Here is a 6,000-nt window from a genome sequence, read left to right on the forward strand (position 1 = left end):
GAACACATTCAATTTAAGAAAAGATAAGTGAGATTTTTTTTTACAATCTTTTTTTCTCATTATTTGACCCATTAAATTAATAATAATGTAAATATTTAGCAATGTCTATATATATCAAGCATTTAACTTATTAGACCCGACAAAAAAAAAATTATCAGAGTGCAAAATAAAATGTGAAATAGAATTTTCTTCAAGAGAATTAAAAAGTATATATAAATATAATAATAATAATAAGGCAAACTTGTGGAGAGATTATTTTCTATATAGAGTAATTGGTGAAATTTTTATTTTTTATAATATATATCATTTTACTAATAATATTATTTTGATAATTATTTGTAAAGTAAATTTTCATAAAGAATTTCGAGTAAGTTTGGAAGAGTACCGAGTATGTCGGGAATGTTATTTTATAAAATAAAAATTATTTACAAAAATTGAAATTTCGTTTTTAGTATAATTATCACATTAATTAAATCATGTGAATTAATTAAGGTGCAGAATGATAATTAAATGTTGAAACAGATTTTAGATCTGTTGGGACAAAATATGAACTTATCACGACAGAAATTGAACACAATATAAAGATAGTGCAAAAATAATAAAGAACACAACGAATTTTTACAAGGTTCAGAAACCCTTTCGAATAACCTACTCCTTGGAGTCACGCCCAGAAAATAAAATCAATTAATAAAGAATCACAATTACAAAATATTGACTTAAATAATACAAGACTCCCTCTTAAGATTTGTTGCAACTTTGTTGTACTTCTCTTCACTAATCTGATTTTGATTGAAACGTTCAACCAATTGAACTCTCTTCAATGGCCAGCGAGTGCTTGCATCATCTCGACACAAGGCTTGTAAAAATCATCTCCCAAAGACTATAAGAATTGTATTCAAATTACAACATGTATTCACTCATGAAAGTGGTATAAACTCACAACAAAACTAAACACTCATTTTACTACAAGGTCACGTGAATACAATGATCTTGAATACAAACAAGGAACTCTGACAAATATTACAATTCACTCACAAACTATGCATCCAAGAGTTCACTTTTTCTCAAGGCCTTCGAAGCCTATTTATAGAGTCCATTTCGTGCTCAAAAAGGTTGAGAAATAATCTCCTAATAAAAGCAAGAATATATGAAGATATTCTTGATTAATGAAGATTTGTCATTTTTAGGTGATTCTGATCCGACAGATACAGATTTGGTGGGAACAACAAATACCTATGTCATATCAAATTTCTCAAGATAGAAATAACAATTAATTACTACAAAGATTGTGTTTCCTGAAATTTATTACCTTTAGCAGCAAGAAAAATAAAAGACAAATATTATATAAATGATTTTGAGTAAGCACAGAATATTTTCTTTATAAAACCAAGATACAAATTCCTTTTATAAATATATTGTGATAATATCAAACTAAATAAGGAATTATTTGTAAACCTTACAAATTAATTCAAGATATTAATTCTGAAAATCACAATAAAAGGAATTTAAATTCATCTTTTAAATAAAAATATATTTCTATAAAATTTGTCAATTTTAGGATTTACAATCTCCCCATTTGACAATTTTATAGACAAGGCATATCTATTTATTTTAAAAGATCCTACATAAAACAAGTTAGTGCTTAGATCCACAAATAGTGAAAAGAGTCTCGAAATGACCCCCCTGCCAAATATAACCAAAACACTAAAACAATAACCAGAACAAGGAACAATCGCAGGACATAATCAAAGCACAAAAAATAGAGTACTCTCTCTCCCCCTCATTATCTAAGAAAATGCCAAAGAAAAATGAAACGAAACCAAAACAAAAGTGGATGGAGAGGAACTATAACTGTCATGGAGCTGGAGTGATAGATGCATTGATGATCGCCAATGAAGCCAGAATTTGGCACTGAGAATCCTCCATGGCAGTGAACCGCTCAGAGAGACTAGTAATACATATCTGGACTGAAGTAAGAGTAGTTTGAACAGCAGAGGAGTCAAGCTCGACATCTCCAAACCTAGAACTAGCCAAATTAATGCCCTTGACCTTTCTAGTTTTGGAGGTGGAACCACAGCCTCAGGTCTTCATGGCTGCTAGAAGAAAAACAAAAGGAGATACACAAAGAACAAAAACCTAAAAAACTTGGGCACAAGTGAGCGAGAAAGAAAACAAGAAACACTTAGAACCAAAAAGCCAAAGGGAATCCGAATATATAGAGAATTCGGTGAACAAATGAGGCAAGTTCGAAAATGGGTAACTAAAAAATGGGTAACTGAATTTAGTGTGATAAATGCCAAAATATCTCCTTTTTTACAAAATATTCTCTCACACCTCAAAATTGGAAACTTTTACAAGATTTTGAATATAATGAGATAAAACAAATAAATTACATTTATTATTTATTTTTTTCAAATTTGATTTGTCTTTAGTACTCGGTCAACAAGGAATTGCATTTTTTTAAAAGAAAAAATTTGCCGAAAATAAAAGGTTACATTGCCATACCATAAGAGTTCATGTAAATGCCAAGTTTTGTTCAAGAGAAACAAGATAACCATTTTCTTCAAAAATTAGAAAAATGAATTATAATTAAAATACTAAGTAATAATGATAACCATAATTCAGAAAAGAATATATCAATCACCAAAAATATTTTAATTAATTCATTATGTGTATGAGTCTTACAACATTCTTACACAGTCTAGTCAACAGGCATTTGTGTGTGCATGTGTAATCAATTTGGCGTTTCTTTTTGGCCTTTTAAAGCTAGGGTCATTGCCCATGTTCGGCAATTGTAGCCTTTTTCAAATTGTAACCATAATGGATGTTATAACACTTATACTAATGGTAGCCCTTTACACTGGTAGAGTATCCTCCAATATAATTGCTAATTACCTAGTACCAACTTACTCAGTGTCAGCTTTCACACATCAGTATAGGTAGCTCTTTTCCATAATGGAGCCTGAAAAAGAAACTGGATTAAAGAATGCTCAGACTAAAACAGACATAATGATTTGAACAAATATAAATTGGATGGTCTATAATTTTTCAAATATGGATTTTATTCCTCCTAAAGTATAAGAATTATAACGTTCATTTTCCAAAATTTGAAAAAATATGGGCATCAAACTTCTTCCAAACAGGACAATAGATTTACACAATCACATATGCAAGGCAAGACAATCAATTATTGACAATTTCAAATAAAAAAAACCCCCAAGGATTTCCTGAGGGAATCAAATCTAATAGTGTCTAAAGCTTTAGTAAAAATATCTGCAATTTGTTTGTTAGTCTCAACAAATTCTAAAATTAGAGTTTTATTTTCAACAAGTTCCCTAATAAAATGATGACGAATGTCAATATGTTTGGTGCGAGAGTACTGAACAGGATTTTTGGAAATATTAATAGCACTTGTATTATCACAAAAAATGGTTAAAGTTTTAAGATCAAACATATAGTCAGCCAACATTTGTTTCATCCACAAAAGTTGAGTACAATAGCTTCCAGCAGCTATGTACTCAGCTTCGGCTGTTGACAAGGAGATGGAGTTTTGTTTTTTACTATGCCAGGAAACTATATTGTTTCCTAAGTAAAAACAACCACCACTTGTACTTTTGCGGTCATCAGTGTTTCCTGCCCAATCTGTATCACTATAACACACAAGGTTAGAGTTTGTTTCTTTGGAGTATCAAATGCCTAAATCAAGAGTATTATTGATATAACAAATAACTCTTTTTCCAGCAGTCACATGAGACTCCATGGGATTCCCTTGGAAGCGAGCACACACTCCAACACTGTAACTGGTATCTGGACGACTAGCAGTTAAGTATAGAAGACTCCCAATCATACTCATGTAAAGAGTTGGATCGACTTTCTTCCCATTCTCATCTTTAGATAGTTTGACAGTGGTTCCCATGGGAGTTTTAGCAGGTTTAGATGCATCAAACACAAATCTCTTCACCAAATTTATGGCATACTTGCTTTGTGAAATGAAAATTCCCTCATCTGACTGCTTAACTTGGAGTCCTAAGAAAAAATTGACCTCTCCCACCATGCTCATCTCAAACTCTTCTTGCATTTGTTTCACAAATTCCTATACTAGAGAGTCATTAGTAGAACCAAACACTATATCATCAACATATATTTGAGTTATCATAATATTGGTATCAACATTTTTGATAAAAAAAAATGTTTTGTCTACTCCCTCTCTCTTGTACCCCTTTGAGACCAAAAAATGAGTTAGTCTCTCATACCAAGCCCGTGGGGCTTGTTTCAACCCATACAAAGTTTTTTGCAGTTTAAAAACATGATTAGGACAGTGAGGGTCCTCAAACCCTTTGGGTTGCTCCACATAAGCTTCTTCATTCAAGAATCCATTTAAAAAAGTGGATTTGACATCCATTTGGAATAATTTAAAACCAAGAACACATGAAATAGCTATCAATAATCTTATGGATTCAAGTCTTGCAACAAGGGAAAATGTCTCATCAAAATCAACTCCTTCAACTTGAGAGTACCTGTAATGCCTCAAATTTCCTAATAAGGTTTAGGACCTTGATTAGGAGGTCGGGAGGGCCATAATTGATTTATTATGATATTTAATGATTATGTGCATGTTTATGTGAATTATATTATTATATGATAATAAATGTATGCATATGTGTTCATTTTTAATTATAAGGGCATTTTGGTAATTTGGCCCGTTGAGGGCGTGATTGTGTATTTTCGTGCATGTGGGTGAATTATAAATAATACCACATTATATGTGGATCGGTTCGAGCCATTTGTCATGAGACGATCATGGAATGCAAGTTCTCGGTCTAGTCATAACGGGATTAAGTTCGGGGCTCGGAGTGAGTCTCGGGGTAATTTGGTGATTAGAACATTGCCGGGAATTAAAGGGTAACGGGATGTGAATTATTGGTATTTGAGAATATTGAGAATAACGGGAATTGGAGGGTGTTAATTATAATTAACGAGATAGGCGGGAAATGACGATTTCACCCTTGGGGGTCTTTAGAAGCCTTTATTTGACCTAGGGGCAAAATGGTCTTTTCACTCCTAAGATTTATATCAACTCAAGGCTATAGAAACCTTCAGACCAAAACAGAGCATCCTCATCTTCAGTTCTTCTCTCCTTCCCGTACACCATTTCTCCTCTTCCATCCTTTGGAATTTTTGAAGCCAACTTGAAGAACCAAGCTAGGAGATCAAAGATGGGAGCTTAGGAACTTAGTTCAATCATTGAAGCGGACTCAAATCCAACTTGAGGTATGGTTTCATCCAAGAAATTAAGCTTTGCCCTGTTTTACAAGTTAGTTTTCAGTTGGGAATTTGAGGTGTTAATTGTGAGAATTCATGGAAGTTCGTGTGTAAGATTGCTTGGGTTTTGATGAGGGTGTGATGTAGATGAGGTTTTGGGGTTGAATTTGATGTTTTGATGATGTTTAGGATTGGTTTGGAGACTTGGTTTCATAGGGAAATCGCAGGGGAGAAGACTAGAATTCTCTTTGGTTTGCTGATGGCGCCCCAGCGCCATTCCTGGCGTCCCAGCGCTAGGCAGGGCTGATTCTAGAGCTCTCTGACTTTGGGGCAGCGCCCCAGCGCTAGTGTATTTTCCAACAAGCTTATTTTAGGGCTCGGGAGGACTTTTAAGGCTCGGGGGTTGGTTCCTTTACCCCGTTTGGGTTGATTAAGAGTCCCGAGAGTGTGGGATGGATCCCGGAAGTGAGATTTTAGATTGTAAACCTTTTTATGATTTATTTTATTGATGGGATTATATATTTGGTTATGACTAGGTGACCGCTAAAGGATCAAAGGATTGATCGTTGTCAAGGGTCGTTCTTTTACTAGTTCTTACTCGAACCTGAGGTAAGAAAACTGCACCATGTGTATGTGTGACATGCATGGTTATTTTTTATGTATGTTGGATGCTTAAATGTAATGCACGAGAAACATGTGATTAGGACATGCTTTGTATATTGAGTATGATATTGTTCA

Source organism: Humulus lupulus, chromosome X, assembly GCF_963169125.1.
Source record: "Humulus lupulus chromosome X, drHumLupu1.1, whole genome shotgun sequence".
Taxonomy (NCBI): domain Eukaryota; kingdom Viridiplantae; phylum Streptophyta; class Magnoliopsida; order Rosales; family Cannabaceae; genus Humulus; species Humulus lupulus.